At 47.5% G+C, this 22,500-nt stretch overlaps 45 non-coding genes across 45 annotated transcripts; 24 read left to right on the top strand and 21 right to left on the bottom strand.

Moving 5' to 3' along the window:
* Positions 1–141: 141 nt before the first annotated feature.
* Positions 142–212, top strand: TRNAG-GCC (transfer RNA glycine (anticodon GCC)). Its single transcript has one exon. It is a non-coding gene; the product is annotated as a tRNA-Gly (tRNA).
* Positions 213–702: 490 nt separating this feature from the next.
* On the bottom strand, positions 703–775 carry TRNAK-CUU (transfer RNA lysine (anticodon CUU)). The gene has a single exon. It is a non-coding gene; the product is annotated as a tRNA-Lys (tRNA).
* A 107-nt stretch (positions 776–882) lies between these two features.
* Positions 883–953, top strand: TRNAG-GCC (transfer RNA glycine (anticodon GCC)). The gene has a single exon. It is a non-coding gene; the product is annotated as a tRNA-Gly (tRNA).
* Positions 954–1,813: 860 nt separating this feature from the next.
* TRNAK-CUU (transfer RNA lysine (anticodon CUU)) lies at positions 1,814–1,886 on the bottom strand. The gene has a single exon. It is a non-coding gene; the product is annotated as a tRNA-Lys (tRNA).
* Positions 1,887–1,998: 112 nt separating this feature from the next.
* TRNAG-GCC (transfer RNA glycine (anticodon GCC)) lies at positions 1,999–2,069 on the top strand. Its single transcript has one exon. It is a non-coding gene; the product is annotated as a tRNA-Gly (tRNA).
* A 1,043-nt stretch (positions 2,070–3,112) lies between these two features.
* On the top strand, positions 3,113–3,183 carry TRNAG-GCC (transfer RNA glycine (anticodon GCC)). The gene has a single exon. It is a non-coding gene; the product is annotated as a tRNA-Gly (tRNA).
* Positions 3,184–3,482: 299 nt separating this feature from the next.
* On the top strand, positions 3,483–3,553 carry TRNAG-GCC (transfer RNA glycine (anticodon GCC)). Its single transcript has one exon. It is a non-coding gene; the product is annotated as a tRNA-Gly (tRNA).
* An 861-nt stretch (positions 3,554–4,414) lies between these two features.
* Positions 4,415–4,487, bottom strand: TRNAK-CUU (transfer RNA lysine (anticodon CUU)). The gene has a single exon. It is a non-coding gene; the product is annotated as a tRNA-Lys (tRNA).
* A 112-nt stretch (positions 4,488–4,599) lies between these two features.
* TRNAG-GCC (transfer RNA glycine (anticodon GCC)) lies at positions 4,600–4,670 on the top strand. The gene has a single exon. It is a non-coding gene; the product is annotated as a tRNA-Gly (tRNA).
* An 863-nt stretch (positions 4,671–5,533) lies between these two features.
* On the bottom strand, positions 5,534–5,606 carry TRNAK-CUU (transfer RNA lysine (anticodon CUU)). Its single transcript has one exon. It is a non-coding gene; the product is annotated as a tRNA-Lys (tRNA).
* A 667-nt stretch (positions 5,607–6,273) lies between these two features.
* On the bottom strand, positions 6,274–6,346 carry TRNAK-CUU (transfer RNA lysine (anticodon CUU)). The gene has a single exon. It is a non-coding gene; the product is annotated as a tRNA-Lys (tRNA).
* A 107-nt stretch (positions 6,347–6,453) lies between these two features.
* Positions 6,454–6,524, top strand: TRNAG-GCC (transfer RNA glycine (anticodon GCC)). The gene has a single exon. It is a non-coding gene; the product is annotated as a tRNA-Gly (tRNA).
* Positions 6,525–6,643: 119 nt separating this feature from the next.
* TRNAK-CUU (transfer RNA lysine (anticodon CUU)) lies at positions 6,644–6,716 on the bottom strand. The gene has a single exon. It is a non-coding gene; the product is annotated as a tRNA-Lys (tRNA).
* Positions 6,717–6,878: 162 nt separating this feature from the next.
* TRNAG-GCC (transfer RNA glycine (anticodon GCC)) lies at positions 6,879–6,949 on the top strand. Its single transcript has one exon. It is a non-coding gene; the product is annotated as a tRNA-Gly (tRNA).
* Positions 6,950–7,439: 490 nt separating this feature from the next.
* Positions 7,440–7,512, bottom strand: TRNAK-CUU (transfer RNA lysine (anticodon CUU)). Its single transcript has one exon. It is a non-coding gene; the product is annotated as a tRNA-Lys (tRNA).
* A 668-nt stretch (positions 7,513–8,180) lies between these two features.
* On the bottom strand, positions 8,181–8,253 carry TRNAK-CUU (transfer RNA lysine (anticodon CUU)). The gene has a single exon. It is a non-coding gene; the product is annotated as a tRNA-Lys (tRNA).
* Positions 8,254–8,365: 112 nt separating this feature from the next.
* Positions 8,366–8,436, top strand: TRNAG-GCC (transfer RNA glycine (anticodon GCC)). Its single transcript has one exon. It is a non-coding gene; the product is annotated as a tRNA-Gly (tRNA).
* Positions 8,437–9,107: 671 nt separating this feature from the next.
* On the top strand, positions 9,108–9,178 carry TRNAG-GCC (transfer RNA glycine (anticodon GCC)). The gene has a single exon. It is a non-coding gene; the product is annotated as a tRNA-Gly (tRNA).
* Positions 9,179–9,668: 490 nt separating this feature from the next.
* Positions 9,669–9,741, bottom strand: TRNAK-CUU (transfer RNA lysine (anticodon CUU)). The gene has a single exon. It is a non-coding gene; the product is annotated as a tRNA-Lys (tRNA).
* A 107-nt stretch (positions 9,742–9,848) lies between these two features.
* Positions 9,849–9,919, top strand: TRNAG-GCC (transfer RNA glycine (anticodon GCC)). Its single transcript has one exon. It is a non-coding gene; the product is annotated as a tRNA-Gly (tRNA).
* An 863-nt stretch (positions 9,920–10,782) lies between these two features.
* Positions 10,783–10,855, bottom strand: TRNAK-CUU (transfer RNA lysine (anticodon CUU)). Its single transcript has one exon. It is a non-coding gene; the product is annotated as a tRNA-Lys (tRNA).
* Positions 10,856–10,962: 107 nt separating this feature from the next.
* On the top strand, positions 10,963–11,033 carry TRNAG-GCC (transfer RNA glycine (anticodon GCC)). Its single transcript has one exon. It is a non-coding gene; the product is annotated as a tRNA-Gly (tRNA).
* An 861-nt stretch (positions 11,034–11,894) lies between these two features.
* On the bottom strand, positions 11,895–11,967 carry TRNAK-CUU (transfer RNA lysine (anticodon CUU)). The gene has a single exon. It is a non-coding gene; the product is annotated as a tRNA-Lys (tRNA).
* A 672-nt stretch (positions 11,968–12,639) lies between these two features.
* Positions 12,640–12,712, bottom strand: TRNAK-CUU (transfer RNA lysine (anticodon CUU)). Its single transcript has one exon. It is a non-coding gene; the product is annotated as a tRNA-Lys (tRNA).
* A 107-nt stretch (positions 12,713–12,819) lies between these two features.
* On the top strand, positions 12,820–12,890 carry TRNAG-GCC (transfer RNA glycine (anticodon GCC)). The gene has a single exon. It is a non-coding gene; the product is annotated as a tRNA-Gly (tRNA).
* A 119-nt stretch (positions 12,891–13,009) lies between these two features.
* TRNAK-CUU (transfer RNA lysine (anticodon CUU)) lies at positions 13,010–13,082 on the bottom strand. Its single transcript has one exon. It is a non-coding gene; the product is annotated as a tRNA-Lys (tRNA).
* A 162-nt stretch (positions 13,083–13,244) lies between these two features.
* On the top strand, positions 13,245–13,315 carry TRNAG-GCC (transfer RNA glycine (anticodon GCC)). The gene has a single exon. It is a non-coding gene; the product is annotated as a tRNA-Gly (tRNA).
* A 1,413-nt stretch (positions 13,316–14,728) lies between these two features.
* On the top strand, positions 14,729–14,799 carry TRNAG-GCC (transfer RNA glycine (anticodon GCC)). The gene has a single exon. It is a non-coding gene; the product is annotated as a tRNA-Gly (tRNA).
* Positions 14,800–15,660: 861 nt separating this feature from the next.
* Positions 15,661–15,733, bottom strand: TRNAK-CUU (transfer RNA lysine (anticodon CUU)). Its single transcript has one exon. It is a non-coding gene; the product is annotated as a tRNA-Lys (tRNA).
* Positions 15,734–16,340: 607 nt separating this feature from the next.
* TRNAG-GCC (transfer RNA glycine (anticodon GCC)) lies at positions 16,341–16,411 on the top strand. The gene has a single exon. It is a non-coding gene; the product is annotated as a tRNA-Gly (tRNA).
* A 119-nt stretch (positions 16,412–16,530) lies between these two features.
* TRNAK-CUU (transfer RNA lysine (anticodon CUU)) lies at positions 16,531–16,603 on the bottom strand. Its single transcript has one exon. It is a non-coding gene; the product is annotated as a tRNA-Lys (tRNA).
* Positions 16,604–16,710: 107 nt separating this feature from the next.
* Positions 16,711–16,781, top strand: TRNAG-GCC (transfer RNA glycine (anticodon GCC)). Its single transcript has one exon. It is a non-coding gene; the product is annotated as a tRNA-Gly (tRNA).
* Positions 16,782–16,900: 119 nt separating this feature from the next.
* On the bottom strand, positions 16,901–16,973 carry TRNAK-CUU (transfer RNA lysine (anticodon CUU)). Its single transcript has one exon. It is a non-coding gene; the product is annotated as a tRNA-Lys (tRNA).
* A 107-nt stretch (positions 16,974–17,080) lies between these two features.
* Positions 17,081–17,151, top strand: TRNAG-GCC (transfer RNA glycine (anticodon GCC)). Its single transcript has one exon. It is a non-coding gene; the product is annotated as a tRNA-Gly (tRNA).
* Positions 17,152–17,270: 119 nt separating this feature from the next.
* TRNAK-CUU (transfer RNA lysine (anticodon CUU)) lies at positions 17,271–17,343 on the bottom strand. The gene has a single exon. It is a non-coding gene; the product is annotated as a tRNA-Lys (tRNA).
* Positions 17,344–17,450: 107 nt separating this feature from the next.
* On the top strand, positions 17,451–17,521 carry TRNAG-GCC (transfer RNA glycine (anticodon GCC)). Its single transcript has one exon. It is a non-coding gene; the product is annotated as a tRNA-Gly (tRNA).
* An 861-nt stretch (positions 17,522–18,382) lies between these two features.
* Positions 18,383–18,455, bottom strand: TRNAK-CUU (transfer RNA lysine (anticodon CUU)). Its single transcript has one exon. It is a non-coding gene; the product is annotated as a tRNA-Lys (tRNA).
* Positions 18,456–18,562: 107 nt separating this feature from the next.
* On the top strand, positions 18,563–18,633 carry TRNAG-GCC (transfer RNA glycine (anticodon GCC)). The gene has a single exon. It is a non-coding gene; the product is annotated as a tRNA-Gly (tRNA).
* Positions 18,634–19,495: 862 nt separating this feature from the next.
* Positions 19,496–19,568, bottom strand: TRNAK-UUU (transfer RNA lysine (anticodon UUU)). Its single transcript has one exon. It is a non-coding gene; the product is annotated as a tRNA-Lys (tRNA).
* Positions 19,569–19,675: 107 nt separating this feature from the next.
* On the top strand, positions 19,676–19,746 carry TRNAG-GCC (transfer RNA glycine (anticodon GCC)). The gene has a single exon. It is a non-coding gene; the product is annotated as a tRNA-Gly (tRNA).
* Positions 19,747–19,865: 119 nt separating this feature from the next.
* Positions 19,866–19,938, bottom strand: TRNAK-CUU (transfer RNA lysine (anticodon CUU)). The gene has a single exon. It is a non-coding gene; the product is annotated as a tRNA-Lys (tRNA).
* Positions 19,939–20,110: 172 nt separating this feature from the next.
* TRNAG-GCC (transfer RNA glycine (anticodon GCC)) lies at positions 20,111–20,181 on the top strand. The gene has a single exon. It is a non-coding gene; the product is annotated as a tRNA-Gly (tRNA).
* Positions 20,182–20,852: 671 nt separating this feature from the next.
* On the top strand, positions 20,853–20,923 carry TRNAG-GCC (transfer RNA glycine (anticodon GCC)). Its single transcript has one exon. It is a non-coding gene; the product is annotated as a tRNA-Gly (tRNA).
* An 856-nt stretch (positions 20,924–21,779) lies between these two features.
* TRNAK-CUU (transfer RNA lysine (anticodon CUU)) lies at positions 21,780–21,852 on the bottom strand. Its single transcript has one exon. It is a non-coding gene; the product is annotated as a tRNA-Lys (tRNA).
* A 107-nt stretch (positions 21,853–21,959) lies between these two features.
* On the top strand, positions 21,960–22,030 carry TRNAG-GCC (transfer RNA glycine (anticodon GCC)). The gene has a single exon. It is a non-coding gene; the product is annotated as a tRNA-Gly (tRNA).
* Positions 22,031–22,500: the final 470 nt, after the last annotated feature.

Genomic DNA, 22,500 nt, shown 5'->3' with positions numbered 1-22,500 from the left:
TAGTCTTATGCTCTAGCGACTGTTCTAGTCGGGCTTGGTTACGTAGGCTTGGAGGTGATGGCAAGGCAAGGCATCCTGACACTCCTGCTTTGTTTTATACACTAAAGTACATGAGTAAGTGTAAAATTAAGTACCTGTGGAGCATTGGTGGTTCAGCGGTAGAATTCTCGCCTGCCACGCGGGAGGCCCGGGTTCGATTCCCGGCCAATGCAGTCTTGAGTTTTTGCTGATATGGCAGTGCATTTTGTGAAAGTGAGGACAGCCATTTGCGCTGTGGTGATGCAAGTATACACTGTTCCACATACAATGGTAAAGGAAGAGAAAAAAACAACTGCCCGACATGGAGCTCAAATACATGACCCTAAGATTAATAGTCTTATGCTCTAGCGACTGTGCTAGTCTGGCTTGGTTACGTAGGCTTGGAGGTGATGGCAAGGCAAGGCATCCTGACACTCCTGCTTTGTTTAATACACTAAAGTACATGAGTAAGTGTAAAATTAGGCATCTGTGGAGCATTGGTGGTTCAGTGGTAGAATTCTCGCCTGCCACTCATGAGGCCCGGAATCGATTCCCGGCCAATGCAGTCCTGAGTTTTTGCTGATATGGCAGTGTATTTTGTGAAAGTGAGGACAGCCATTTGCGCTGTGGTGGTGCAAGTTGACAGTGTTCCACATACAATGGTACAGGAAAAGAAAAAACATCCACCCAACGTGGGGCTCGAACCCACGACCCTGAGATTAAGAGTATCATGCTCTACCGACTGAGCTAGCCAGGCTTGGTTGAGAATGTATGGAGGTGATGGCAAGGCAAGGCATCCTGACACTCCTGCTTTATTTCATACACTAAAGTACACGAGTAAGTGTAAAGTTAAGTATCTGTGGAGCATTGGTGGTTCAGTGGTAGAATTCTCGCCTGCCACGCAGGAGGCCCGGGTTCGATTTCCGGCCAATGCAGTCCTGAATTTTTGCTGATATGGCAGTGCATTTTGTGAAAGTGAGGACAGCCATTTGCGCTGTGATGATGCAAGTATACACTGTTCCACATACAATGGTACAGGAAGAGAAAAAAACAACTGCCCAACATGGAGCTCAAATACATGACCCTAAGATTAATAGTCTTATGCTCTAGCGACTGTGCTAGTCGGGCTTGGTTACGTAGGCTTGGAGGTGATGGCAAGGCAAGGCATCCTGACACTCCTGCTTTGTTTTATACACTAAAGTACATGAGTAAGTGTAAAATTAAGCATCTGTGGATCATTGGTGGTTCAGTGGTAGAAATCTAGCCGGCCACGTGGGAGGCCGGGTTCAATTCCCGGTCAATACATTCCTGAGTTTTTGCTGATAGGGCAGTGCATTTTGTGAAAGTGAGGACAGCCATTTGCGCTGTGGTGATGCAAGTATACACTGTTCCACATACAATGGTACAGGAAGAGAAAAAAACAACTGCCCAACATGGAGCTCAAATACATGACCCTAAGATTAATAGTCTTATGCTCTAGCGACTGTGCTAGTCGGGCTTGGTTACGTAGGCTTGGAGGTGATGGCAAGGCAAGGCATCCTGACACTCCTGCTTTGTTTTATACACTAAAGTACATGAGTAAGTGTAAAATTAGGCATCTGTGGAGCATTGGTGGTTCAGTGGTAGAATTCTCGCCTGCCACGCGTGAGGCCCGGAATCGATTCCCGGCCAATGCAGTCCAGAGTTTTTGCTGATATGGCAGTGTATTTTGTGAAAGTGAGGACAGCCATTTGCGCTGTGGTGGTGCAAGTATACAGTGTTCCACATACAATGGTACAGGAAAAGAAAAAACATCCGCCCAACGTGGGGGTCGAACCCACGACCCTGAGATTAAGAGTCTCATGCTCTACCGACTGAGCTAACCAGGCTTGGTTGCGAATGTATGGAGGTGATGGCAAGGCAAGGCAAGGCATCCTGACACTCCTGCTTTGTTTCATACACTAAAGTACACGAGTAAGTGTAAAATTAAGTACCTGTGGAGCATTGGTGGTTCAGTGGTAGAATTCTCGCCTGCCACGCGGGAGGCCCGGGTTCGATTCCCGGCCAATGCAGTCCTGAGTTTTTGCTGATATGGCAGTGCATTTTGTGAAAGTGAGGACAGCCATTTGCGCTGTGGTGGTGCAAGTTGACAGTGTTCCACATACAATGGTACAGGAAAAGAAAAAAAAAACATCCGCCCAATGTGGGGCTCGAACCCACGACCCTGAGATTAAGAGTCTCATGCTTTACCGACTGAGTTAGCAATGCTTGGTAACCGAGTAGTTGTGGTGATGGCAAGGAAAGGCATCCTGACTCTCCTGCTTTGTTTTGTACACTAAAGTACATGAGTAAGTCTAAAATTAAGCATCTGTGGATCATTCGTGGTTCAGTGGTAGAAATCTAGCCGGCCACGTGGGAGGCCGGGTTCAATTCCCGGTCAATACATTCCTGAGTTTTTGCTGATAGGGCAGTGCATTTTGTGAAAGTGAGGACAGCCATTTGCGCTGTGGTGATGCAAGTATACACTGTTCCACATACAATGGTAAAGGAAGAGAAAAAAACAACTGCCCAACATGGAGCTCAAATACATGACCCTAAGATTAATAGTCTTATGCTCTAGCGACTGTGCTAGTCGGGCTTGGTTACGTAGGCTTGGAGGTGATGGCAAGGCAAGGCATCCTGACACTCCTGCTTTGTTTTATACACTAAAGTACATGAGTAAGTGTAAAATTAGGCATCTGTGGAGCATTGGTGGTTCAGTGGTAGAATTCTCGCCTGCCACTCATGAGGCCCGGAATCGATTCCCGGCCAATGCAGTCCTGAGTTTTTGCTGATATGGCAGTGTATTTTGTGAAAGTGAGGACAGCCATTTGCGCTGTGGTGGTGCAAGTTGACAGTGTTCCACATACAATGGTACAGGAAAAGAAAAAACATCCACCCAACGTGGGGCTCGAACCCTCGACCCTGAGATTAAGAGTATCATGCTCTACCGACTGAGCTAGCCAGGCTTGGTTGAGAATGTATGGAGGTGATGGCAAGGCAAGGCATCCTGACACTCCTGCTTTATTTCATACACTAAAGTACACGAGTAAGTGTAAAGTTAAGTATCTGTGGAGCATTGGTGGTTCAGTGGTAGAATTCTCGCCTGCCACGCAGGAGGCCCGGGTTCGATTTCCGGCCAATGCAGTCCTGAATTTTTGCTGATATGGCAGTGCATTTTGTGAAAGTGAGGACAGCCATTTGCGCTGTGGTGGTGCAAGTTGACAGTGTTCCACATACAATGGTACAGGAAAAGAAAAAACATCCACCCAACGTGGGGCTCGAACCCTCGACCCTGAGATTAAGAGTATCATGCTCTACCGACTGAGCTAGCCAGGCTTGGTTGAGAATGTATGGAGGTGATGGCAAGGCAAGGCATCCTGACACTCCTGCTTTATTTCATACACTAAAGTACACGAGTAAGTGTAAAGTTAAGTATCTGTGGAGCATTGGTGGTTCAGTGGTAGAATTCTCGCCTGCCACGCAGGAGGCCCGGGTTCGATTTCCGGCCAATGCAGTCCTGAATTTTTGCTGATATGGCAGTGCATTTTGTGAAAGTGAGGACAGCCATTTGCGCTGTGGTGGTGCAAGTTGACAGTGTTCCACATACAATGGTACAGGAAAAGAAAAAAAACATCTGCCCAATGTGAGGCTCGAACCCACGACCCTGAGATTAAGAGTCTCATGCTTTACCAACTGAGTTAGCAATGCTTGGTAACCGAGGAGTTGTGGTGATGGCAAGGCAAGGCATCCTGACTCTCCTGCTTTGTTTTGTACACTAAAGTACATGAGTAAGTCTAAAATTAAGCATCTGTGGATCATTGGTGGTTCAGTGGTAGAAATCTAGCCGGCCACGTGGGAGGCCGGGTTCAATTCCCGGTCAATACATTCCTGAGTTTTTGCTGATAGGGCAGTGCATTTTGTGAAAGTGAGGACAGCCATTTGCGCTGTGGTGATGCAAGTATACACTGTTCCACATACAATGGTACAGGAAGAGAAAAAAACAACTGCCCAACATGGAGCTCAAATACATGACCCTAAGATTAATAGTCTTATGCTCTAGCGACTGTGCTAGTCGGGCTTGGTTACGTAGGCTTGGAGGTGATGGCAAGGCAAGGCATCCTGACACTCCTGCTTTGTTTTATACACTAAAGTACATGAGTAAGTGTAAAATTAGGCATCTGTGGAGCATTGGTGGTTCAGTGGTAGAATTCTCGCCTGCCACGCGTGAGGCCCGGAATCGATTCCCGGCCAATGCAGTCCAGAGTTTTTGCTGATATGGCAGTGTATTTTGTGAAAGTGAGGACAGCCATTTGCGCTGTGGTGGTGCAAGTATACAGTGTTCCACATACAATGGTACAGGAAAAGAAAAAACATCCGCCCAACGTGGGGGTCGAACCCACGACCCTGAGATTAAGAGTCTCATGCTCTACCGACTGAGCTAACCAGGCTTGGTTGCGAATGTATGGAGGTGATGGCAAGGCAAGGCAAGGCATCCTGACACTCCTGCTTTGTTTCATACACTAAAGTACACGAGTAAGTGTAAAATTAAGTACCTGTGGAGCATTGGTGGTTCAGTGGTAGAATTCTCGCCTGCCACGCGGGAGGCCCGGGTTCGATTCCCGGCCAATGCAGTCCTGAGTTTTTGCTGATATGGCAGTGCATTTTGTGAAAGTGAGGACAGCCATTTGCGCTGTGGTGGTGCAAGTTGACAGTGTTCCACATACAATGGTACAGGAAAAGAAAAAAAAAACATCCGCCCAATGTGGGGCTCGAACCCACGACCCTGAGATTAAGAGTCTCATGCTTTACCGACTGAGTTAGCAATGCTTGGTAACCGAGGAGTTGTGGTGATGGCAAGGAAAGGCATCCTGACTCTCCTGCTTTGTTTTGTACACTAAAGTACATGAGTAAGTCTAAAATTAAGCATCTGTGGATCATTCGTGGTTCAGTGGTAGAAATCTAGCCGGCCACGTGGGAGGCCGGGTTCAATTCCCGGTCAATACATTCCTGAGATTTTGCTGATAGGGCAGTGCATTTTGTGAAAGTGAGGACAGCCATTTGCGCTGTGGTGATGCAAGTATACACTGTTCCACATACAATGGTAAAGGAAGAGAAAAAAACAACTGCCCAACATGGAGCTCAAATACATGACCCTAAGATTAATAGTCTTATGCTCTAGCGACTGTGCTAGTCGGGCTTGGTTACGTAGGCTTGGAGGTGATGGCAAGGCAAGGCATCCTGACACTCCTGCTTTGTTTTATACACTAAAGTACATGAGTAAGTGTAAAATTAGGCATCTGTGGAGCATTGGTGGTTCAGTGGTAGAATTCTCGCCTGCCACTCGTGAGGCCCGGAATCGATTCCCGGCCAATGCAGTCCTGAGTTTTTGCTGATATGGCAGTGTATTTTGTGAAAGTGAGGACAGCCATTTGCGCTGTGGTGGTGCAAGTTGACAGTGTTCCACATACAATGGTACAGGAAAAGAAAAAACATCCGCCCAACGTGGGGCTCGAACCCACGACCCTGAGATTAAGAGTCTCATGCTCTACCGACTGAGCTAGCCAGGCTTGGTTGAGAATGTATGGAGGTGATGGCAAGGCAAGGCATCCTGACACTCCTGCTTTGTTTCATATACTAAAGTACACGAGTAAGTGTAAAATTAAGTATCTGTGGAGCATTGGTGGTTCAGTGGTAGAATTCTCGCCTGCCACTCATGAGGCCCGGAATCGATTCCCGGCCAATGCAGTCCTGAGTTTTTGCTGATATGGCAGTGTATTTTGTGAAAGTGAGGACAGCCATTTGCGCTGTGGTGGTGCAAGTTGACAGTGTTCCACATACAATGGTACAGGAAAAGAAAAAACATCCGCCCAACGTGGGGCTCGAACCCACGACCCTGAGATTAAGAGTCTCATGCTCTACCGACTGAGTAAGCCAGGCTTTTTTGAGAATGTATGGAGGTCATGGCAAGGCAAGGCATCCTGACACTCCTGCTTTATTTCATACACTAAAGTACACGAGTAAGTATAAAGTTAAGTATCTGTGGAGCATTGGTGGTTCAGTGGAAGAATTCACGCCTGCCACGCGGGAGGCCTGGGTTCGATTCCTGGCCAATGCAGTCCTGAGTTTTTGCTGATATGGCAGTGTATTTTGTGAAAGTGAGGACAGCCATTTGCGCTGTGGTGGTGCAAGTATACAGTGTTCCACATACAATGGTACAGGAAAAGAAAAAACATCCGCCAAACGTGGGGCTCGAACCCACGACCCTGAGATTAAGAGTCTCATGCTCTACCGACTGAGCTAGCCAGGCTTGGTTGAGAATGTATGGAGGTGATGGCAAGGCAAGGCATCCTGACACTCCTGCTTTATTTCATACACTAAAGTACACGAGTAAGTATAAAGTTAAGTATCTGTGGAGCATTGGTGGTTCAGTGGAAGAATTCACGCCTGCCACGCGGGAGGCCCGGGTTCGATTCCTGGCCAATGCAGTCCTGAGTTTTTGCTGATAGGGCAGTGTATTTTGTGAAAGTGAGGACAGCCATTTGCGCTGTGGTGGTGTAAGTATACAGTGTTCCACATACAATGGTACAGGAAAAGAAAAAACATCCGCCCAACGTTGGGGTCGAACCCACGACCCTGAGATTAAGAGTCTCATGCTCTACCGACTGAGCTAGCCAGGCATAGTTGCGAATGTATGGAGGTGATGGCAAGGCAAGGCAAGGCAAGGCAAGGCAAGGCAAGGCAAGGCAAGGCAAGGCAAGGCAAGGCAAGGCATCCTGACACTCCTGCTTTGTTTCATACACTAAAGTACACGAGTAAGTGTAAAAGTAAGTATCTGTGGAGCATTGGTGGTTCAGTGGTAGAATTCTCGCCTGCCACGCGGGAGGCCCGGGTTCGATTCCCGGCCAATGCAGTCCTGAGTTTTTGCTGATATGGCAGTGCATTTTGTGAAAGTGAGGACAGCCATTTGCGCTGTGGTGGTGCAAGTTGACAGTGTTCCACATACAATGGTACAGGAAAAGAAAAAAAACATCCGCCCAATGTGGGGCTCGAACCCACGACCCTGAGATTAAGAGTCTCATGCTTTACCGACTGAGTTAGCAATGCTTGGTAACCGAGGAGTTGTGGTGATGGCAAGGCAAGGCATCCTGACTCTCCTGCTTTGTTTTGTACACTAAAGTACATGAGTAAGTCTAAAATTAAGCATCTGTGGATCATTGGTGGTTCAGTGGTAGAAATCTAGCCGGCCACGTGGGAGGCCGGGTTCAATTCCCGGTCAATACATTCCTGAGTTTTTGCTGATAGGGCAGTGCATTTTGTGAAAGTGAGGACAGCCATTTGCGCTGTGGTGATGCAAGTATACAGTGTTCCACATACAATGGTACAGGAAAAGAAAAAACATCCGCCCAACGTGGGGCTCGAACCCACGACCCTGACATTAAGAGTCTCATGCTCTACCGACTGAGCTAGCCAGGCTTGGTTGAGAATGTATGGAGGTGATGGCAAGGCAAGGCATCCTGACACTCCTGCTTTGTTTCATACACTAAAGTACACGAGTAAGTATAAAGTTAAGTATCTGTGGAGCATTGGTGGTTCAGTGGAAGAATTCTCGCCTGCCACGCGGGAGGCCTGGTTTTGATTCCCGGCCAATGCAGTCCTGAGTTTTTGCTGATATGGCAGTGTATTTTGTGAAAGTGAGGACAGCCATTTGCGCTGTAGTGGGGCAAGTTGACAGTGTTCCACATACAATGGTACAGGAAATGAAAAAAAAACATCCACCCAATGTGGGGCTCGTACCCACGACCCTGAGATTAAGAGTCTCATGCTTTACCGACTGTGTTAGCAATGCTTGGTAACCGAGGAGTTGTGGTGATGGCAAGGCAAGGCATCCTGACTTTCCTGCTTTGTTTTGTACACTAAAGTACATGAGTAAGTCTAAAATTAAGCATCTGTGGATCATTGGTGGTTCAGTGGTAGAAATCTAGCCGGCCACGTGGGAGGCCGGGTTCAATTCCCGGTCAATACATTCCTGAGTTTTTGCTGATAGGGCAGTGCATTTTGTGAAAGTGAGGACAGCCATTTGCGCTGTGGTGGTGCAAGTATACAGTGTTCCACATACAATGGTACAGGAAAAGAAAAACATCCGCCCAACGTGGGGGTCGAACCCACGACCCTGAGATTAAGAGTCTCATGCTCTACCGACTGAGCTAGCCAGGCTTGGTTGCAAATGTATGGAGGTGATGGCAAGGCAAGGCAAGGCATCCTGACACTCCTGCTTTGTTTCATACACTAAAGTACACGAGTAAGTGTAAAATTAAATATCTGTGGAGCATTAGTGGTTCAGTGGTAGAATTCTCGCCTGCCACGCGGGAGGCCCGGGTTCGATTCCCGGCCAATGCAATCCTGAGTTTTTGCTGATATGGCAGTGCATTTTGTGAAAGTGAGGACAGCCATTTGCGCTGTGGTGGTGCAAGTTGACAGTGTTCCACATACAATGGTACAGGAAAAGAAAAAAAACATCCGCCCAATGTGGGGCTCGAACCCACGACCCTGAGATTAAGAGTCTCATGCTTTACCGACTGAGTTAGCAATGCTTGGTAACCGAGGAGTTGTGGTGATGGCAAGGCAAGGCATCCTGACTCTCCTGGTTTGTTTTGTACACTAAAGTACATGCGTAAGTCTAAAATTAAACATCTGTGGATCATTGGTGGTTCAGTGGTAGAAATCTAGCCGGCCACGTGGGAGGCCGGGTTCAATTCCCGGTCAATACATTCCTGAGTTTTTGCTGATAGGGCAGTGCATTTTGTGAAAGTGAGGACAGCCATTTGCGCTGTGGTGATGCAAGTATACACTGTTCCACATACAATGGTACAGGAAGAGAAAAAAACAACTGCCCAACATGGAGCTCAAATACATGACCCTAAGATTAATAGTCTTATGCTCTAGCGACTGTGCTAGTCGGGCTTGGTTACGTAGGCTTGGAGGTGATGGCAAGGCAAGGCATCCTGACACTCCTGCTTTGTTTTATACACTAAAGTACATGAGTAAGTGTAAAATTAAGTACCTGTGGAGCATTGGTGGTTCAGCGGTAGAATTCTCGCCTGCCACGCGGGAGGCCCGGGTTCGATTCCCGGCCAATGCAGTCCTGAGTTTTTGCTGATATGGCAGTGCATTTTGTGAAAGTGAGGACAGCCATTTGCGCTGTGGTGATGCAAGTATACACTGTTCCACATACAATGGTAAAGGAAGAGAAAAAAACAACTGCCCGACATGGAGCTCAAATACATGACCCTAAGATTAATAGTCTTATGCTCTAGCGACTGTGCTAGTCTGGCTTGGTTACGTAGGCTTGGAGGTGATGGCAAGGCAAGGCATCCTGACACTCCTGCTTTGTTTAATACACTAAAGTACATGAGTAAGTGTAAAATTAGGCATCTGTGGAGCATTGGTGGTTCAGTGGTAGAATTCTCGCCTGCCACTCATGAGGCCCGGAATCGATTCCCGGCCAATGCAGTCCTGAGTTTTTGCTGATATGGCAGTGTATTTTGTGAAAGTGAGGACAGCCATTTGCGCTGTGGTGGTGCAAGTTGACAGTGTTCCACATACAATGGTACAGGAAAAGAAAAAACATCCACCCAACGTGGGGCTCGAACCCACGACCCTGAGATTAAGAGTATCATGCTCTACCGACTGAGCTAGCCAGGCTTGGTTGAGAATGTATGGAGGTGATGGCAAGGCAAGGCATCCTGACACTCCTGCTTTGTTTCATACACTAAAGTACACGAGTAAGTGTAAAATTAAGTACCTGTGGAGCATTGGTGGTTCAGTGGTAGAATTCTCGCCTGCCACGCGGGAGGCCCGGGTTCGATTCCCGGCCAATGCAGTCCTGAGTTTTTGCTGATATGGCAGTGCATTTTGTGAAAGTGAGGACAGCCATTTGCGCTGTGGTGGTGCAAGTTGACAGTGTTCCACATACAATGGTACAGGAAAAGAAAAAAAAAACATCCGCCCAATGTGGGGCTCGAACCCACGACCCTGAGATTAAGAGTCTCATGCTTTACCGACTGAGTTAGCAATGCTTGGTAACCGAGGAGTTGTGGTGATGGCAAGGAAAGGCATCCTGACTCTCCTGCTTTGTTTTGTACACTAAAGTACATGAGTAAGTCTAAAATTAAGCATCTGTGGATCATTCGTGGTTCAGTGGTAGAAATCTAGCCGGCCACGTGGGAGGCCGGGTTCAATTCCCGGTCAATACATTCCTGAGTTTTTGCTGATAGGGCAGTGCATTTTGTGAAAGTGAGGACAGCCATTTGCGCTGTGGTGATGCAAGTATACACTGTTCCACATACAATGGTAAAGGAAGAGAAAAAAACAACTGCCCAACATGGAGCTCAAATACATGACCCTAAGATTAATAGTCTTATGCTCTAGCGACTGTGCTAGTCGGGCTTGGTTACGTAGGCTTGGAGGTGATGGCAAGGCAAGGCATCCTGACACTCCTGCTTTGTTTTATACACTAAAGTACATGAGTAAGTGTAAAATTAGGCATCTGTGGAGCATTGGTGGTTCAGTGGTAGAATTCTCGCCTGCCACTCATGAGGCCCGGAATCGATTCCCGGCCAATGCAGTCCTGAGTTTTTGCTGATATGGCAGTGTATTTTGTGAAAGTGAGGACAGCCATTTGCGCTGTGGTGGTGCAAGTTGACAGTGTTCCACATACAATGGTACAGGAAAAGAAAAAACATCCACCCAACGTGGGGCTCGAACCCTCGACCCTGAGATTAAGAGTCTCATGCTCTACCGACTGAGCTAGCCAGGCTTGGTTGAGAATGTATGGAGGTGATGGCAAGGCAAGGCATCCTGACACTCCTGCTTTATTTCATACACTAAAGTACACGAGTAAGTGTAAAGTTAAGTATCTGTGGAGCATTGGTGGTTCAGTGGTAGAATTCTCGCCTGCCACGCAGGAGGCCCGGGTTCGATTTCCGGCCAATGCAGTCCTGAATTTTTGCTGATATGGCAGTGCATTTTGTGAAAGTGAGGACAGCCATTTGCGCTGTGGTGGTGCAAGTTGACAGTGTTCCACATACAATGGTACAGGAAAAGAAAAAAAACATCTGCCCAATGTGAGGCTCGAACCCACGACCCTGAGATTAAGAGTCTCATGCTTTACCAACTGAGTTAGCAATGCTTGGTAACCGAGGAGTTGTGGTGATGGCAAGGCAAGGCATCCTGACTCTCCTGCTTTGTTTTGTACACTAAAGTACATGAGTAAGTCTAAAATTAAGCATCTGTGGATCATTGGTGGTTCAGTGGTAGAAATCTAGCCGGCCACGTGGGAGGCCGGGTTCAATTCCCGGTCAATACATTCCTGAGTTTTTGCTGATAGGGCAGTGCATTTTGTGAAAGTGAGGACAGCCATTTGCGCTGTGGTGATGCAAGTATACACTGTTCCACATACAATGGTACAGGAAGAGAAAAAAACAACTGCCCAACATGGAGCTCAAATACATGACCCTAAGATTAATAGTCTTATGCTCTAGCGACTGTGCTAGTCGGGCTTGGTTACGTAGGCTTGGAGGTGATGGCAAGGCAAGGCATCCTGACACTCCTGCTTTGTTTTATACACTAAAGTACATGAGTAAGTGTAAAATTAGGCATCTGTGGAGCATTGGTGGTTCAGTGGTAGAATTCTCGCCTGCCACGCGTGAGGCCCGGAATCGATTCCCGGCCAATGCAGTCCAGAGTTTTTGCTGATATGGCAGTGTATTTTGTGAAAGTGAGGACAGCCATTTGCGCTGTGGTGGTGCAAGTATACAGTGTTCCACATACAATGGTACAGGAAAAGAAAAAACATCCGCCCAACGTGGGGGTCGAACCCACGACCCTGAGATTAAGAGTCTCATGCTCTACCGACTGAGCTAACCAGGCTTGGTTGCGAATGTATGGAGGTGATGGCAAGGCAAGGCAAGGCATCCTGACACTCCTGCTTTGTTTCATATACTAAAGTACACGAGTAAGTGTAAAATTAAGTATCTGTGGAGCATTGGTGGTTCAGTGGTAGAATTCTCGCCTGCCACTCATGAGGCCCGGAATCGATTCCCGGCCAATGCAGTCCTGAGTTTTTGCTGATATGGCAGTGTATTTTGTGAAAGTGAGGACAGCCATTTGCGCTGTGGTGGTGCAAGTTGACAGTGTTCCACATACAATGGTACAGGAAAAGAAAAAACATCCGCCCAACGTGGGGCTCGAACCCACGACCCTGAGATTAAGAGTCTCATGCTCTACCGACTGAGTAAGCCAGGCTTTTTTGAGAATGTATGGAGGTCATGACAAGGCAAGGCATCCTGACACTCCTGCTTTATTTCATACACTAAAGTACACGAGTAAGTATAAAGTTAAGTATCTGTGGAGCATTGGTGGTTCAGTGGAAGAATTCACGCCTGCCACGCGGGAGGCCTGGGTTCGATTCCTGGCCAATGCAGTCCTGAGTTTTTGCTGATATGGCAGTGTATTTTGTGAAAGTGAGGACAGCCATTTGCGCTGTGGTGGTGCAAGTATACAGTGTTCCACATACAATGGTACAGGAAAAGAAAAAACATCCGCCAAACGTGGGGCTCGAACCCACGACCCTGAGATTAAGAGTCTCATGCTCTACCGACTGAGCTAGCCAGGCTTGGTTGAGAGTGTATGGAGGTGATGGCAAGGCAAGGCATCCTGACACTCCTGCTTTATTTCATACACTAAAGTACACGAGTAAGTATAAAGTTAAGTATCTGTGGAGCATTGGTGGTTCAGTGGAAGAATTCACGCCTGCCACGCGGGAGGCCCGGGTTCGATTCCTGGCCAATGCAGTCCTGAGTTTTTGCTGGTAGGGCAGTGTATTTTGTGAAAGTGAGGACAGCCATTTGCGCTGTGGTGGTGCAAGTATACAGTGTTCCACATTCAATGGTACAGGAAAAGAAAAAACATCCGCCCAACGTTGGGGTCGAACCCACGACCCTGAGATTAAGAGTCTCATGCTCTACCGACTGAGCTAGCCAGGCTTAGTTGCGAATGTATGGAGGTGATGGCAAGGCAAGGCAAGGCAAGGCAAGGCAAGGCAAGGCAAGGCAAGGCAAGGCAAGGCAAGGCAAGGCATCCTGACACTCCTGCTTTGTTTCATACACTAAAGTACACGAGTAAGTGAAAAACTAAGTATCTGTGGAGCATTGGTGGTTCAGTGGTAGAATTCTCGCCTGCCACGCGGGAGGCCTGGGTTCGATTCCCGGCCAATGCAGTCCTGAGTTTTTTGCTGATATGGCAGTGCATTTTGTGAAAGTGAGGACAGCCATTTGCGCTGTGGTGGTGCAAGTTGACAGTGTTCCACATACAATGGTACAGGAAAAGAAAAAAAACATCCGCCCAATGTGGGGCTCAAACCCACGACCCTGAGATTAAGAGTCTCATGCTTTACCGACTGAGTTAGCAATGCTTGGTAACCGAGGAGTTGTGGTGATGGCAAGGCAAGGCATCCTGACTCTCCTGCTTTGTTTTGTACACTAAAGTACATGAGTAAGTCTAAAATTAAGCATCTGTGGATCATTGGTGGTTCAGTGGTAGAAATCTAGCCGGCCACGTGGGAGGCCGGGTTCAATTCCCGGTCAATACATTCCTGAGTTTTTGCTGATAGGGCAGTGCATTTTGTGAAAGTGAGGACAGCCATTTGCGCTGTGGTGATGCAAGTATACACTGTTCCACATACAATGGTAAAGGAAGAGAAAAAAACAACTGCCCAACATGGAGCTCAAATATATGACCCTAAGATTAATAGTCTTATGCTCTAGCGACTGTGCTAGTCGGGCTTGGTTACGTAGGCTTGGAGGTGATGGCAAGGCAAGGCATCCTGACACTCCTGGTTTATTTTATACACTAAAGTACATGAGTAAGTGTAAAATTAGGCATCTGTGGAGCATTGGTGGTTCAGTGGTAGAATTCTCGCCTGCCACGCGTGAGGCCCGGAACCGATTCCCGGCCAATGCAGTCCTGAGTTTTTGCTGATATGGCAGTGTATTTTGTGAAAGTGATGACAGCCATTTGCGCTGTGGTGGTGCAAGTTGACAGTGTTCCACATACAATGGTACAGGAAAAGAAAAAAAACATCCAACCAATGTGGGGCTCGAACCCACGACCCTGAGATTAAGAGTCTCATGCTTTACCGACTGAGTTAGCAATGCTTGGTAACCGAGGAGTTGTGGTGATGGCAAGGCAAGGCATCCTGACTCTCCTGCTTTGTTTTGTACACTAAAGTACATGAGTAAGTCTAAAATTAAGCATCTGTGGATCATTGGTGGTTCAGTGGTAGAAATCTAGCCGGCCACGTGGGAGGCCGGGTTCAATTCCCGGTCAATACATTCCTGAGTTTTTGCTGATAGGGCAGTGCATTTTGTGAAAGTGAGGACAGCCATTTGCGCTGTGGTGGTGCAAGTATACAGTGTTCCACAAACAATGGTACAGGAAAAGAAAAAACATCCACCCAACGTGGGGCTCGAACTCACGACCCTGACATTAAGAGTCTCATGCTCTACCGACTGAGCTAGCCAGGCTTGGTTGAGAATGTATGGAGGTGATGGCAAGGCAAGGCATCCTGACACTCCTGCTTTATTTCATACACTAAAGTACACGAGTAAGTGTAAAATTAAGTATCTGTGGAGCATTGGTGGTTCAGTGGTAGAATTCTCACCTGCCACGCGGGAGGCCTGGGTTCGATTCCCGGCCAATGCAGTCCTGAGTTTTTGCTGATATGGCAGTGTATTTTGTGAAAGTGAGGACAGCCATTTGCGCTGTGGTGGGGCAAGTTGACAGTGTTCCACATACAATGGTACAGGAAAAGAAAAAAAACATCCGCCCAATGTGGGGCTCGAACCCACGACCCTGAGATTAAGAGTCTCATGCTTTACCAACTGAGTTAGCAATGCTTGGTAACCGAGTAGTTGTGGTGATGGCAAGGCAAGGCATCCTGACTCTCCTGCTTTGTTTTGTACACTAAAGTACATGAGTAAGTCTAAAATTAAGCATCTGTGGATCATTGGTGGTTCAGTGGTAGAAATCTAGCCGGCCACGTGGGAGGCCGGGTTCAATTCCCGGTCAATACATTCCTGAGTTTTTGCTGATAGGGCAGTGCATTTTGTGAAAGTGAGGACAGCCATTTGCGCTGTGGTGATGCAAGTATACACTCTTCCACATACAATGGTAAAGGAAGAGAAAAAAACAACTGCCCAACATGGAGCTCAAATACATGACCCTAAGATTAATAGCCTTATGCTCTAGCGACTGTGCTAGTCGGGCTTGGTTACGTAGGCTTGGAGGTGATGGCAAGGCAAGGCATCCTGACACTCCTGCTTTGTTTTATACACTAAAGTACATGAGTAAGTGTAAAATTAGGCATCTGTGGAGCATTGGTGGTTCAGTGGTAGAATTCTCGCCTGCCACTCATGAGGCCCGGAATCGATTCCCGGCCAATGCAGTCCTGAGTTTTTGCTGATATGGCAGTGTATTTTGTGAAAGTGAGGACAGCCATTTGCGCTGTGGTGGTGCAAGTTGACAGTGTTCCACATACAATGGTACAGGAAAAGAAAAAACATCCACCCAACGTGGGGCTCGAACCCACGACCCTGAGATTAAGAGTCTCATGCTCTAACAACTGAGCTAGCCGGGCTTGGTTGAGAATGTATGGAGGTGATGGCAAGGCAAGGCATCCTGACACTCCTGCTTTATTTCATACACTAAAGTACACGAGTAAGTATAAAGTTAAGTATCTGTGGAGCATTGGTGGTTCAGTGGAAGAATTCACGCCTGCCACGCGGGAGGCCTGGGTTCGATTCCTGGCCAATGCAGTCCTGAGTTTTTGCTGATATGGCAGTGTATTTTGTGAAAGTGAGGACAGCCATTTGCGCTGTGGTGGTGCAAGTTGACAGTGTTCCACATACAATGGTACAGGAAAAGAAAAAACATCCGCCCAACTTGGGGGTCGAAACCACAACCCTGAGATTAAGAGTCTCATGCTCTACCGACTGAGCTAGCCAGGCTTGGTTGCGAATGTATGGAGGTGATGGCAAGGCAAGGCAAGGCAAGGCATCCTGACTCTCCTGCTTTGTTTTGTACACTAAAGTACATGAGTAAGTCTAAAATTAAGCATCTGTGGATCATTGGTGGTTCAGTGGTAGAAATCTAGCCGGCCACGTGGGAGGCAAGGCATCCTGACACTCCTGCTTTATTTCATACACTAAAGTACACGAGTAAGTGTAAAGTTAAGTATCTGTGGAGCATTGGTGGTTCAGTGGTAGAATTCTCGCCTGCCACGCGGGAGGCCCGGGTTCGATTTCCGGCCAATGCAGTCCTGAATTTTTGCTGATATGGCAGTGCATTTTGTGAAAGTGAGGACAGCCATTTGCGCTGTGGTGGTGCAAGTATACAGTGTTCCACATACAATGGTACAGGAAAAGAAAAAACATCCGCCCAACGTGGGGCTTGAACCCACGACACTGAGATTAAGAGTCTCATGCTCTACCGACTGAGCTAGCCAGGCTTGGTTAAGAATGTATGGAGGTGATGGCAAGGCAAGGCATCCTGACACTCCTGCTTTATTTCATACACTAAAGTACACGAGTAAGTGTAAAATTAAGTATCTGTGGAGCATTGGTGGTTCAGTGGTAGAATTTTCGCCTGCCACGCGGGAGACCTGGGTTCGATTCCCGGCCAATGCAGTCCTGAGCTTTTGCTGATATGGCAGTGCATTTTGTGAAAGTGAGGACAGCCATTTGCGCTGTGGTGGGGCAAGTTGACAGTGTTCCACATACAATGGTACAGGAAAAGAAAAAACATCTGCCCAACGTGGGGCTCGAACCCACGACCCTGAGATTAAGAGTCTCATGCTCTACCGACTGAGCTAGCCAGGCTTGGTTGAGAATGTATGGAGGTGATGGCAAGGCAAGGCATCCTGACACTCCTGCTTTCATTCATACATTAAAGTACACGAGTAAGTGTAAAATTAAGTACCTGTGGAGCATTGGTGGTTCAGTGGTAGAATTCTCGCCTGCCACGCGGGAGGCCCGGGTTCGATTCCCGGCCAATGCAGTCCTGAGTTTTTGCTGATTTGGCAGTGCATTTTGTGAAAGTGAGGACAGCCATTTGCGCTGTGGTGGTGCAAGTTGACAGTGTTCCACATACAATGGTACAGGAAAAGAAAAAACATCCGCCCAACGTGGGGCTCGAACCCACGACCCTGAGATTAAGAGTCTCATGCTCTACCGACTGAGCTAGCCAGGCTTGGTTGAGAATGTATGGAGGTGATGGCAAGCCAAGGCATCCTGACACTCCTGCTTTGTTTCATACACTAAAGTACACGAGTAAGTGTAAAATTAAGTACCTGTGGAGCATTGGTGGTTCAGTGGTAGAATTCTCGCCTGCCACGCGGGAGGCCCGGGTTCGATTCCCGGCCAATGCAGTCCTGAGTTTTTGCTGATATGGCAGTGCATTTTGTGAAAGTGAGGACAGCCATTTGCGCTGTGGTGGTGCAAGTTGACAGTGTTCCACAAACAATGGTACAGGAAAAGAAAAAAAAACATCCGACCAATGTGGGGCTCGAACCCACGACCCTGAGATTAAGAGTCTCATGCTTTACCGACTGAGTTAGCAATGCTTGGTAACCGAGGAGTTGTGGTGATGGCAAGGCAAGGCATCCTGACTCTCCTGCTTTGTTTTGTACACTAAAGTACATGAGTAAGTCTAAAATTAAGCATCTGTGGATCATTGGTGGTTCAGTGGTAGAAATCTAGCCGGCCACGTGGGAGGCCGGGTTCAATTCCCGGTCAATACATTCCTGAGTTTTTGTTGATAGGGCAGTGCATTTTGTGAAAGTGAGGACAGCCATTTGCGCTGTGGTGATGCAAGTATACACTCTTCCACATACAATGGTAAAGGAAGAGAAAAAAACAACTGCCCAACATGGAGCTCAAATACATGACCCTAAGATTAATAGTCTTATGCTCTAGCGACTGTGCTAGTCGGGCTTGGTTACGTAGGCTTGGAGGTGATGGCAAGGCAAGGCATCCTGACACTCCTGCTTTGTTTATACACTAAAGTACATGAGTAAGTGTAAAATTAGGCATCTGTGGAGCATTGGTGGTTCAGTGGTAGAATGCTCGCCTGCCACTCGTGAGGCCCGGAATCGATTCCCGGCCAATGCAGTCCAGAGTTTTTGCTGATATGGCAGTGTATTTTGTGAAAGTGAGGACAGCCATTTGCGCTGTGGTGGTGCAAGTTGACAGTGTTCCACATACAATGGTACAGGAAAAGAAAAAACATCCGCCCAACGTGGGGCTCGAACCCACGACCCTGAGATTAAGAGTCTCATGCTCTACCGACTGAGCTAGCCAGGCTTGGTTGAGAATGTATGGAGGTGATGGCAAGCCAAGGCATCCTGACACTCCTGCTTTGTTTCATACACTAAAGTACACGAGTAAGTGTAAAATTAAGTACCTGTGGAGCATTGGTGGTTCAGTGGTAGAATTCTCGCCTGCCACGCGGGAGGCCCGGGTTCGATTCCCGGCCAATGCAGTCCTGAGTTTTTGCTGATATGGCAGTGCATTTTGTGAAAGTGAGGACAGCCATTTGCGCTGTGGTGGTGCAAGTTGACAGTGTTCCACAAACAATGGTACAGGAAAAGAAAAAAAAACATCCGACCAATGTGGGGCTCGAACCCACGACCCTGAGATTAAGAGTCTCATGCTTTACCGACTGAGTTAGCAATGCTTGGTAACCGAGGAGTTGTGGTGATGGCAAGGCAAGGCATCCTGACTCTCCTGCTTTGTTTTGTACACTAAAGTACATGAGTAAGTCTAAAATTAAGCATCTGTGGATCATTGGTGGTTCAGTGGTAGAAATCTAGCCGGCCACGTGGGAGGCCGGGTTCAATTCCCGGTCAATACATTCCTGAGTTTTTGCTGATAGGGCAGTGCATTTTGTGAAAGTGAGGACAGCCATTTGCGCTGTGGTGATGCAAGTATACACTCTTCCACATACAATGGTAAAGGAAGAGAAAAAAACAACTGCCCAACATGGAGCTCAAATACATGACCCTAAGATTAATAGCCTTATGCTCTAGCGACTGTGCTAGTCGGGCTTGGTTACGTAGGCTTGGAGGTGATGGCAAGGCAAGGCATCCTGACACTCCTGCTTTGTTTTATACACTAAAGTACATGAGTAAGTGTAAAATTAGGCATCTGTGGAGCATTGGTGGTTCAGTGGTAGAATTCTCGCCTGCCACTCATGAGGCCCGGAATCGATTCCCGGCCAATGCAGTCCTGAGTTTTTGCTGATATGGCAGTGTATTTTGTGAAAGTGAGGACAGCCATTTGCGCTGTGGTGGTGGAAGTTGACAGTGTTCCACATACAATGGTACAGGAAAAGAAAAAATATCCGCCAAACGTGGGGCTCGAACCCACGACCCTGAGATTAAAAGTCTCATGCTCTACTGACTGAGCTAGCCAGGCTTGGTTGAGAATGTATGGAGGTGATGGCAAGGCAAGGCATCCTGACACTCCTGCTTTATTTCATACACTAAAGTACACGAGTAAGTATAAAGTTAAGTATCTGTGGAGCATTGGTGGTTCAGTGGAAGAATTCACGCCTGCCACGCGGGAGGCCTGGGTTCGATTCCCGGCCAATGCAGTCCTGAGTTTTTGCTGATATGGCAGTGTATTTTGTGAAAGTGAGGACAGCCATTTGCGCTGTGGTGGTGCAAGTATACAGTGTTCCACATACAATGGTACAGGAAAAGAAAAAACATCCGCCCAACGTTGGGGTCGAACCCACGACCCTGAGATTAAGAGTCTCATGCTCTACCGACTAAGCTAGCCAGGCTTGGTTGCGAATGTATGGAGGTGATGGCAAGGCAAGGCAAGGCAAGGCAAGGCAAGGCAAGGCAAGGCAAGGCAAGGCAAGGCAAGGCAAGGCAAGGCAAGGCATCCTGACACTCCTGCTTTGTTTCATACACTAAAGTACACGAGTAAGTGTAAAATTAAGTATCTGTGGAGCATTGGTGGTTCAGTGGTAGAATTCTCGCCTGCCACGCGGGAGGCCCGGGTTCGATTCCCGGCCAATGCAGTCCTGAGTTTTTGCTGATATGGCAGTGCATTTTGTGAAAGTGAGGACAGCCATTTGCGCTGTGGTGGTGCAAGTTGACAGTGTTCCACATACAATGGTACAGGAAAAGAAAAAAAACATCCGCCCAATGTGGGGCTCGAACCCACGACCCTGAGATTAAGAGTCTCATGCTTTACCGACTGAGTTAGCAATGCTTGGTAACCGAGGAGTTGTGGTGATGGCAAGGCAAGGCATCCTGACTCTCCTGCTTTGTTTTGTACACTAAAGTACATGAGTAAGTCTAAAATTAAGCATCTGTGGATCATTGGTGGTTCAGTGGTAGAAATCTAGCCGGCCACGTGGGAGGCCGGGTTCAATTCCCGGTCAATACATTCCTGAGTTTTTGCTGATAGGGCAGTGCATTTTGTGAAAGTGAGGACAGCCATTTGCGCTGTGGTGATGCAAGTATACACTGTTCCACATACAATGGTAAAGGAAGAGAAAAAAACAACTGCCCAACATGGAGCTCAAATATATGACCCTAAGATTAATAGTCTTATGCTCTAGCGACTGTGCTAGTCGGGCTTGGTTACGTAGGCTTGGAGGTGATGGCAAGGCAAGGCATCCTGACACTCCTGCTTTGTTTTATACACTAAAGTACATGAGTAAGTGTAAAATTAGGCATCTGTGGAGCATTGGTGGTTCAGTGGTAGAATTCTCGCCTGCCACGCGGGAGGCCCGGGTTCGATTCCCGGCCAATGCAGTCCTGAGTTTTTGCTGATATGGCAGTGCATTTTGTGAAAGTGAGGACAGCCATTTGCGCTGTGGTGGTGCAAGTTGACAGTGTTCCACATACAATGGTACAGGAAAAGAAAAAAAACATCCGCCCAATGTGGGGCTCGAACCCACGACCCTGAGATTAAGAGTCTCATGCTTTACCGACTGAGTTAGCAATGCTTGGTATCCGAGGAGTTGTGGTGATGGCAAGGCAAGGCATCCTGACTCTCCTGCTTTGTTTTGTACACTAAAGAACATGAGTAAGTCTAAAATTAAGCATCTGTGGATCATTGGTGGTTCAGTGGTAGAAATCTAGCCGGCCACGTGGGAGGCCGGGTTCAATTCCCGGTCAATACATTCCTGAGTTTTTTCTGATAGGGCAGTGCATTTTGTGAAAGTGCTGACAGCCATTTGCGCTGTGGTGATGCAAGTATACACTGTTCCACATACAATGGTAAAGGAAGAGAAAAAAACAACTGGCCAACATGGAGCTCAATTACATGACCCTAAGATTAATAGTCTTATGCTCTAGGGACTGTGCTAGTCGGGCTTGGTTACGTAGGCTTGGAGGTGATGGCAAGGCATCCTGACACTCCTGCTTTGTTTTATACACTAAAGTACATGAGTAAGTGTAAAATTAGGCATCTGTGGAGCATTGGTGGTTCAGTGGTAGAATTCTCGCATGCCACTCGTGAGGCCCGGAATTGATTCCCGGCCAATGCAGTCCTGAGTTTTTGCTGATATGGCAGTGTATTTTGTGAAAGTGAGGACAGCCATTTGCGCTGTGGTGGTGCAAGTTGACAGTGTTCCACATACAATGGTACAGGAAAAGAAAAAACATCTGCCCAACGTGGGGCTCGAACCCACGACCCTGAAATTAAGAGTCTCATGCTCTACCGACTGAGCTAGCCAGACTTGGTTGAGAATGTATGGAGGTGATGGCAAGGCAAGGCATTCTGACACTCCTGCTTTATTTCATACACTAAAGTACACGAGTAAGTGTAACATTAAGTTTCTGTGGAGCATTGGTGGTTCAGTGGTAGAATTCTCGCCTGCCACGCGGGAGGCCCGGGTTCGATTTCCGGCCAATGCAGTTCTGAATTTTTGCTGATATGGCAGTGCATTTTGTGAAAGTGAGGACAGCCATTTGCGCTGTGGTGGTGCAAGTTGACAGTGTTCCACATACAATGGTACAGGAAAAGAAAAAAAACATCCTCCCAATGTGGGGCTCGAACCCGCGACCCTGAGATTAAGAGTCTCATGCTTTACCGACTGAGTTAGCAATGCTTGGTAACCGAGGAGTTGTGGTGATGGCAAGGCAAGGCATCCTGACTCTCCTGCTTTGTTTTGTACACTAAAGTACATGAGTAAGTCTAAAATTAAGCATCTGTGGATCATTGGTGGTTCAGTGGTAGAAATCTAGCCGGCCACGTGGGAGGCCGGGTTCAATTCCCGGTCAATACATTCCTGAGTTTTTGCTGATAGGGCAGTGCATTTTGTGAAAGTGAGGACAGCCATTTGCGCTGTGGTGGTGCAAGTATACAGTGTTCCACATACAATGGT

The sequence above is a fragment of the Pseudophryne corroboree genome, chromosome 3, assembly GCF_028390025.1.
Source record: "Pseudophryne corroboree isolate aPseCor3 chromosome 3, aPseCor3.hap2, whole genome shotgun sequence".
NCBI classification, from domain to species: Eukaryota; Metazoa; Chordata; class Amphibia; order Anura; family Myobatrachidae; genus Pseudophryne; species Pseudophryne corroboree.
Note: the sequence above shows the minus strand (reverse complement) of the source record. Positions and strands in the feature narration are given on the sequence as shown.